Source organism: Rhinolophus sinicus, chromosome 17 (genome assembly GCF_057876585.1).
Source record: "Rhinolophus sinicus isolate RSI-liver-muscle chromosome 17, RSI-T2T, whole genome shotgun sequence".
NCBI classification, from domain to species: Eukaryota; Metazoa; Chordata; class Mammalia; order Chiroptera; family Rhinolophidae; genus Rhinolophus; species Rhinolophus sinicus.
The window spans coordinates 11,495,243-11,505,000 of record NC_142517.1 but is presented as its reverse complement, the minus strand read 5'-3'; the positions used below and the strand labels follow the sequence as shown (position 1 = coordinate 11,505,000).

At 42.9% G+C, this 9,758-nt stretch overlaps 1 protein-coding gene across 6 annotated transcripts in view; it reads right to left on the bottom strand.

Moving 5' to 3' along the window:
- TIAM1 (TIAM Rac1 associated GEF 1) overlaps positions 1–9,758 on the bottom strand; it is a 362,433-nt gene that overhangs the window by 188,240 nt on the left and 164,435 nt on the right. For 2 of the 6 annotated variants that reach the window (XM_074326183.2, XM_074326184.2), the window contains exon 1: positions 2,307–2,456. The exons of 3 other annotated variants lie outside the window; for them this stretch is intronic. The gene's annotated coding sequence lies outside the window, so the exon portion shown is untranslated. Of the gene's footprint in view, positions 1–2,306; positions 2,463–9,758 lie in introns of those variants that run through there. One more of the 6 variants, XM_019730166.3, reaches the window with a different exon arrangement.

Here is a 9,758-nt window from a genome sequence, read left to right as displayed (position 1 = left end):
ATTCAATGTGTATGATACTCAAGAACACAAGGTATGTTTTAATAAAACTGAAAAGCATTATGTCAAAGACACAAAAAGACACATACATACTGCCTTTCTCCTTACAGCTAGGAGACAGTCACTTAGTTTAAAGGCCCTTAAAATCTTTTTTGACAGAGTTCCACAGGGCAGAATTTGTTAAATGCCTGTAAACTTAAGCGAGGAGGTAGTGTTTGTTTATGCTTCATTTAAAACACAAACAAAAACCAAAGTTGGTTCTTTCAAAAGACCAATAAAATTGATAATACTTTAGCAAGACTGACCAAGAAGGGCAAAGGCACAAATGACCAATGCCAGGAATGAAAAAGTAAACATTTTTACAGATGCTATAGTCTTTAAAAATAATACCAAAGGCATTACGTGCAACTTTATACCAATACATTTAAAAATATACATAAGATGGGGAAATTCCTTGTTTTAGTTTCTAAAAAATCATTTTAATGGCCCTATTTCTATTAAATTAAATCTGCACTTAAAAATATTACAAACAGCCAGAGTCAACCAGGTTATTTATGGGAGAGGTAAGGGGATCATAAGGAAAAAACAATGATACACAGAAATTGTAACATCTGCAAGGTAATAAGGTAGAATTAACCCCATTTCAAACGGCTGCATGACGGTGTCCTCTAACAGTCCCATATGACAATGTCTAGAATCCTTTATGAATAACACATTCCCTTTTCTCTAGCTGAGGATTACTGTTCCATAAAGTCCAAGAACAAGGGCATATTAGTCAGTTTCACCAGCACTATCACAAGACCCAGTTTGGTTACCTTTCCTGATAAGTGAACTGCTAAAGGCTCCTTAGGGAGGGGGGGATTCAGTATCAAATACATGTTCTTTCTTAAGCCAACAACGAAGCTAAACCTGCTCCAGCAGTTATGACAGCCTGGACCAAGCAACCTATGCTTTCCTGGGGCGAGTCCAGTTTGGTTTAAAAGTCATTTCATTTTACTTCTGTATCGTTAACTTCAGGGAAGCTCGAGGGTGAAAACAAACTAAAGAAAACTGTAACCACAGCAACCATGTCCTGTCCCTTGAACCCCAAAGCTCAAGGGGAAGGTGCTCCTCGGAAGCCAGAGGGTTCGATTCTGGTAGTAGGAGAACCACAGAATCAGCCAACACCCTTCTGATCTCACCCACCCCAGAAGGGGGAGAAACACTTGTACAATGAAAGTTGGTTTTCTGTAAGTATAATAAGAGCCACGTATTTCTTTACCTTCGTTCCTTGCCCTAAGAGTAAGACAATGCTCTAAAAATTCTTAGGAAAGATAAGCTCACCACACACACACACACACACACACACACACACACACACACACACACACACACACACCGCCCACTGCTCTGTACTAACCCGTTGATCAGATACAAAAAAGGTGAGACAGGTAAGAGTTAACCCAAAAGCCTCCTTCTGACCCCCACACACTGACCAAATACCACACCTGCCCAAGGAAAGCGCCTTTGAGGGGCTCGAAATAGAGCCTAAAGAATGTTCGCCAGAAACTTTACCTTTGGCCAAGTTTCTCCTTTGCTGGGACTTAAGAAGTGTCATTCGCAATGATTCCAACCCCAGGGCCACCCTCCACCCAAACTTCCCCTCCCCACCCCACCCGAAATTGACTTAGGCAATCAATCTGAAGATAAACCAGCTTCCACAGAGAGACACTTTCAGAAAAGTTCCACATAACTAACACCTCAATAGCCAGGAAGCCTTGCGCTGAACTGTCTTAATCAGACGCAAAATGACTGAGAAACCAGAGACTCGGATGCCGCACATCCAGGAGTCTGCCGGCGCCACAGCTTCGGAACGTTCCTGCGCAAGTTCTTGTCCCTTGAATCCCAAGCCTTCCGTGGGGTTCGTTTACACGGACATTGACCTGTAATTACGGAACGCGCAGCAGGACCGCCAGGGACAGGGCGCATCTTTGGTGGGGAACGTGATCCCACGTCTCCCGCGCGATCCTGAGTCTCCTACAATCCTTAGTTACGGAAGGCGCAGGGGGGAGAAAGGTGAAGCACTTTCAAAGCCCGAACCCCTTTTCCAGGGAGCCAGAACCCGCGTGGGCGGCGTCCCCCCACCGCGCAGAGCCCATCGCTGCTCCCGACAGGGGGCTCCGCTGCACAGGTCCCCGCCCCGCCGCAGCTGCCGAGCCCCGGGGTCCCGTCCCGCCTCTCCACGTCCAGGGCCACCTAAGGCTGCTCGCCTCCACCGCCCAACACAAAGAAATCCGCCGGGAGAACGAATATTTTAAATCAACGCTCACCGCTGCTCCGCGAGGCGCACATGCTTCTCCAGTCTTGCTTCAGATCTCAAACTTCCAGTAACAGAAATGAGGAAACAGCAGCCTTCCCCCGGCTTCTGGCAGCGGGAGTGGGCGTAACTTGTGAAGTTTCGTGCTATGATGAATCTGGTCACTTGGGTGTGTGTTGGAGAGGGCTCGTCGCTCCTCCCCTCCCACCATCGCCTCCCTCCTCTCCGCCTCCTTCTCCAGTGTAATTCTGCCTTTGGCTTCGGCCGCGCCAAAAACTCAGGCCGGCTGTCATTCAGAATCACCGCGCTCTGCTCCTCGCATCCGTAGGGGAAATTTCTTCCTAACAGGCCTTAAGCATTTTACAGATGAACCTGGTCGCCAGCAGAAAGTATAACTTCCTGTCAATTTTTTTTCGTCGGCACGTGCAAGAAGGCAGTGCTGGACGTGATTTAAAAGCCTGGAAATCTTAAATAATTGCACACATCCCCTCTTTAGAGGCAGGTATGTGGCTACTTTAGCAAGTGGACACCTCATTCCCATATATCTATTTTAAAAGAATGGAGGGGGGTAGAACAAAAAACAAACTTTCAACTGGTTATCTTTCCTTTAAAATGTATTATAACACATTTTAGATATACAAAAAATATACTTGAAAATAACATAATAACACCCCCTCCAGTACCCACCATGCCGCATAAAAATTAAAATTACCAACGCATTTGAAGCCATCTATAAGCTTCTCCCTGGAATATACCCTACTTTCCTTCCTCCTAGAAAAATTAACTGCTGTACATTTGATTTCCCACAAGCAATTTTGTATCACAGTTTCTAAAAATTCTAAGGACACGCGCTAACTTACAGTCCACCCAAAAGCAACCTCATGAGCATCCTCCTGCTGGGATTGACCTTGATTCTCAAAAAATCGTTTCATTACATAAACCTTAAAATGACCACACCTTAAATGAAATCTCAGGTGGCTAAAGAAAATGAAAGAAATCACAATATAAGAAAATAGAGATCTAGAATGACAAGCAGAGGCCATACCTGAAAGTTGAAGCATTCATGGATGAAATTGATTAAAAGCATTATCATTTTCCAAGGTTAATAACAGCAGTGTCGAAGGTCAAGAATACTGACCCACACTGCAAGGGGCTTTCCTCAAAGACGCAGGCTACAGAAACAGAAACAAAACATTCAGTAACGAAGTCCTGGTTACTCAAATGCCTGTCAGAGTTATAGGCTGGAAGCAATACTCAGAAAAGGGGACTTTCAAGATAATAATTATAAAAATCAAAATGGTGGAAAAGAAACTATGATACATTCAAAATTCACCCAAATATACAGAGGGTGCCAAAAAATGTACACACATTTTAAGAAAGGAAAAAAACTGCATTAAAATTGTAATACTCCATATATACCACTAACAAAAGATGAATACACGTCATGTGTATACATGTTTTTGGCACCGCCTGCATATTCATATATAAATATATGAACATGAAGAAGTAGATGCCTGGTTCATCTTTATGTTCCTGGTACCTTGCATAGAGGCTGCTGACATAAGTAGAAATTTAATAACTATTTGGTAAATGAATGAAACAAATGAACCAAAGAATGCCCATGAAGACTTCTGAAGTAGCAGGGAGTGTTCAGATAAAGCAGTGGTCCTTCACAGGAGGTGACTGTGCCCCCCCTGGGAACACTTGACAATATCTGGAAACATTTTTGGTTGTCACAACACTGAAATCTAGTAAGGAGAAGTCAGGGATGCCACGAAACATCCCCAAATGTACGGGAAAGCCCCAAAGAGTCATCTAGCCTAAAAGGCCAACAGTACTGCTAGTGAGAAATCCTGAGATAGAGGTTTTATTATCAACTTAACTGATATATCACTTAACTGATATATTTTATGTACGATCATCAACATTATGAAGAGACACTCCAGGGATATAGAAAACTGTGGAATGGCATGTCTCCTTTCCACTGTGCGGCATTTGATGGCTGGGACCATCTGTGTGGGCTCAGGAGAAAGTGGGCGCTGGAGTCCAAGCACCTAAGCATTTAGTGATTTGGGGCACGGTCTCAGGACCATGCAACTCACTAAGCTAAAGACTTATGTTGAATGTGGATAAAAATGAACAAGCAGGGGGTAGGAGGAAGATGACGTACACCCAGAGTATCAGCTATAGAATCACAGAGAGCACAGTTGGGGGAACAAGGCAAAGCGTGCAGATGTGAAAGATACATAGACAAAGGCAGGCTTATCACGGCCACATTAGTCATTCCTCCTTTGACAATCATCAGCTGGAGACACTCCACTGAGAACAGGAAAGATGTTTAATCTCATTACAGCTTATCGAAAAGAAAGTTACAAACCACTTACTGGAAAAAGAATGCAAGCTCTACAAAGTCAGAGAGGCAGGGTGAAGGACTTACAAAGTGAAGATATCTTTTCTATAGGTTTTCTGATTGCATCATTACTTAAGAAGTCTTTCCTTTAACTGGAATGGTGTAAATGAACCAAAGAATCTTTATTTTTCTTGTATCTGATATTATTTAATTTCTGCTGGGGTGGGGGGAGAAGGGTTTTATTGTTGTTTTGCAGTGTTTCTCAAGAGGGGGACAGGGGGCAGTGGGTTTGCTCATCTTAAATCCTCTTGAAGACTAACAGGAGGTAGGTACTTGATAAATACCACGTTGGGTTGAACTAAATGAGGCCCAATCTCAAAGCCCATTTCTCAGGCATTGAAAATAAAAAGTCCCCCTGGCTGCTTCTGGAGGAGTCCCCAGGGCACCTTCAGTGAAGAGTCTGAACAACCTATGAGCACATATATAACCTGTTGGTTTCATTCAGTGTCTGACAGATTTCAAAAAGCCTGACACAAGGAAAAAGGGCTGACTTGACACAGGTGAAAGCCCACCAACGTCAGAACCCAAGATGTCCCCAGGGAGTGGCCACCAGCCTCAGAGAGGAGGTCTCTTTGCACCAAAGCATTTATTTTCATAGCCAAGCTAAGGGTCCCCTCCACACACCACTGGACAGTAGGTGGTAAGGAAGACTCTGTCCCTCTTTAAGTCACAGCTTCTTAACCTGTGGTTTTGAATGCCACAGGTTTTGCTTTGCAAAAGCCATACAAATTTAGGACAGGGAAACGTGACCACAGTTATGAGCCAGACCAATAGCAATAAATTCATGTGTGAATGGACAGTATTTCTGCTGCAAAGAAATGCTACCAGTAGAGGGAGCACAGTTGACTTTTGTTTTTAACAATTTCCCAAGATGGGAATAAACCTGGGGTCGATGTTATATGATACATGTAACAAAAATAATCACATGTTACCACAGATGAACAGACTTATGTAAAAATATTTTGGAAAACAATCAGCCATGTCACGCTTATCAGGTATTTGTACTGTGAATGGATGTTTACACAAGAACTCAAGAAAGAGACATAAGAGGACTATATAGTATATATAATACATAAATAAATACATGTTGGAAAACAACATTCGGTATCTAGGGGAAAAAGTCACAGAGTTAAACTTCTCTCTTTCCCTTTGTGTCAGTTGAATTGAGACTCATTCCCAAGAAAACTATGGAGAGTTTAAGTTTATTTTCCCCAAAGACTAACTAATTCAGTCTTTATCTTACTGTTTTATGTATTAAATCTATGACAGTTGACTTCTAATATTTCGTTTAAATTATGTTCTCAATGGTACAAATGCCTTCCTTAAGAATCTTCCGGATTTCTGCTCAAGGGTCTTCAGAGCCAACTTGATCAGACATCGAGGCAACGCTACCAGGAAGCCTGCAATCAGCTGAATTGAAGGTTCTCAGGACCCAGGTAAGAAGTGATGACACCACCTGCCAGCACCTATGTCTCCTAGCAACAGAGAATCATCAGCAAAGCCCAGGAAAGAGGGCGTTCTCCTCCTTGAGTTAGGTGAAGCCCAACCAGGTTGTTAATTAACACAAATCATCTGAATCCAAATAAAAAGCCGGTTCCCCAGCATCACTGCAGATCCAAATACAAATCCCGTTAATCGTATGGTGTCACTGTGGACATTCAGAAGCTTTTTCATGAATACATTTTGCAGTTGGCTACCGACTGGTTGCCAAAATCAATTTTTTACATTGGAAACTGATTAAAAGTCTCAATATGGAACCACCCCACCCACTCCATGCTCGGTGATGTGAGGATCTGCTCAGGAAAACTGACATGTTTGAAAACCCTTGCTTCAGCCCTGGATGAGGCCTTCCTTCGCTCTGAGACAAAAGCAAGGTTCATCCTTTCAGGTGAAGTCTTAAAAGTGCAGGCGCTCATTAAATTTGATTTGACACAAGAATGTGTTATGATCTAAAATGAAACCTCACACCAACCAAACTCAGAGACATAGTTTTCTCTCTCTGAACACTAAATGCCTAACCAACGAGCAGAAGTATTCCTGAAAACTGCAGTCTGTCGAAAAGAGACCGAGAAAACTCTAAATAGCCCTTAAATACCACCTCCAGAATACACTGCAGCAACTGAGTAAGGTCCACAGAATCCAGAGGTTTCAATTTCCTCAACCATTAAATTATGATGTTCAAATTAATTTTCTCTTGCTTCCTGGCTCTATTGTCCAATTATATGTTTCCTTGATTTTAAACGTCTCACTGCAAAAATTTACATTTCCTCACAGAACGTTTATCTAACACGCCAAAGTCAAGAGTTGCAGGACTCACTGGTGGCCCACGTCCTTGTAACTGAAGCCAGGCTTGTAACTGGAAGGGTGAAGGGGAGAGGGGAGGAAGTGCAACCAGAGGATAAAGGTAACCAAAAGGCAGAGGAAAAGTCCATGAACCCTTAGCACTGACTAGCAATAAACCATATGGGGCCAGATGCTGTCCTGCCCACACACACAGGGAGGCTGCCGGTTCCAAGGGCCCTGTGTGCTTGCACAAGAGGTACACGTGGTTCGTGGGGGTGAGAGCATCTGGGCTTTCACTGGTGTGGGATCTTTCAGACACCTCTCTGCTCGGCAGCAATAAACAATAATTATTATTGGCACTAAGAGGAAGATCCTGCTGAGTAACTCATGGAAGACAAGAAGTCAAGTTCTATTTTCAGTCCTGCCTTCTCCCCAAAGAAGGTGTAGCCGGACAGGATATATTTATAAGCCTCAGTATAGCCTCCTGAACAAGCCAGGCCAGGGAGCGTCCCATCAGGGAGGCCTCCCACGGCCATCGGCGATGCAAGGACGTAACAATAAGAAGACCTTGTTCAAGTCCAGGCTCCAACAACAACCAGATGAATAACTGAGAACAAGCCATCTGGTTTCCCGTTCATCTGGTTTCTGGAAATTGAAAGAGATGCTTACTGACAATGGGGTGCATGGGTTAATGGGCTTTGTGCCGGGCACATGCCAAGAATTTTCCCTAAATGGTAATGGGCACTAAACATGCAAAGACAATCTTCAATCAGGAAAGATGCCAAACCTATATCTCAAATTATGTTAGTGTTTCAAATGTTTTTGGTCTTTTCAGGTTGATCTTGCTCTTTTGGTAATGGATAAAGTGCAGTTCAGATGGCAGTTATGTACAGGACGAGAGAGTGGGGGCCCCTCTAAGACCTTGGGGTCACAGAGAGACCTCGTGAGCCTTAAGCCATTCCCAGCGAGTCCCCCTGGTGGAGCAGCAACAGGTCCCCTGGTGAGGGTGGACAGAGTGAGTCACTCAGGTGGTGGGTTCACACCAAATCTAACCAGTATAACAATATTTGGGCCTGTTATTCATGGGTGAGAATAGTTTTAATTTTTCTTATATTAATGTCCTTTCACATTTTCCAGACTGAAACATAGTGGAAAGAGGGGAGGGGAAATGAGGTAAAGCCAGGAAGGTCACACCTAGCACTATGATGAAGTGCAAAGGTGTGTTTCTAACACGTGACGCCTTCCAGTTCTTTATCAGTGACAGGCACATAATCAATTAAAATTAGGTGACTTCTAACGTCAGGAGGAACGTGCTAATGAGAATCCACTTGTCTTACTTCCTCTTCCAAGAACACAGACATTAGATTTTAGGGCCTCTAGGAGCAGTCGGTGCCATTTTCCCTAATATAAACAAAAATCCAACATGCAAAGATTATTTGAAATCAGGAAATACAAGAAGCCTCAAAATATTAAATTAATATTTTAAATTTAATATCTCAAAATATGAAATGACCTGAAGAAGGGCAACAGATGTATGAAGAGTCATAACCCACATAGATAAGCACGGAAAGGGAGTTTATTAGTCACTCATTCATGGGAGGTCAAAAGGAATAAGTGACTTGCTCAGGCTCACATTATAAAATAATAGTCAATTCAGCCTAGAACCCAGATCTTCTGAAACAAATCTGCTGTGTGTTTCACCAACTCAATCACTGCCTCCTCAAAACACAATTCCTGAAAGTAAACATTTAATGCAGTATATACATGTACAATTTTGGGGCCCCGACACAGTACAAAGGCACATATAAATTTTTTTAAATGATACAAAATGAGCCCGTCTAAAACTAACAAGGAAACCACAATAACTGGGTGAATGAGAAATTTCTTGGCTCAGCCCCAGACAAGCAAACAAGAGACTCTGAGACAGTGTTGGAAGGATGCAGGCAAGCCGGGATAGCTGAAGGCAGTCTGATTCACCAGCAACCAGCATCCTTCCAAACAAATTACAGTGATAGGCTTGCCAGGACTGCAGGGGAAGCCTGGTGGAGACGTGGGACAAATTCATACATGCCCAAGGGGTCAGGTGGGTACTCTGGACAGAGACAGGGGCTCCCCCAATTGCAAAAGTCCTACTCCTAGAATCCTGAGAAATTAAAATAGGTCTTTACAGATGCTGCAAAATACCATCATTTTCCCTTGTACACAAATGTTCATTGCAGCATTATTCACAATAGGCAAAAGGTGAAAACAACCCAGGTGTCCATCAGCAGACGGATGGATAAACAGAATGTGATCTATCCATACAATGGAATATTACTCAGCCATTAAAAGGAATGAAGTCCTGATAAACCCGATAACCTGGGTGAACCTTGAGAGCATTATGCCAAGTGATTAAGTGCAACACAAAAGGAAAACCATAGCATCACATGATTCCAGTTATATGAAGTACCTAGAATAGGCAAATTCAGAGAGACAGAAAGGAAATTAGAGGTTATCAGATGCTGAGAGAGTTGGGGAATGGGGAATCATTGCTTAATGGTTATAGTGTTTCAGTTTGGGGTGATTAAAAAGTTTGGGACATAGTGGTGATCATTGTACAATATTGTAAATGTACAAGGTGTGATGAAAAAGTATAGTGAATGCTTAAATAAAAAAATTTATTACAGTAAAAGACACATTGCCATTAATCCCCCTCAAAATACTCCCCCTCACTTCGCACACACTTATCCCATCGTTCTTGCCACTTTCTGAAGCAGTTCTGGACGTCCTCTT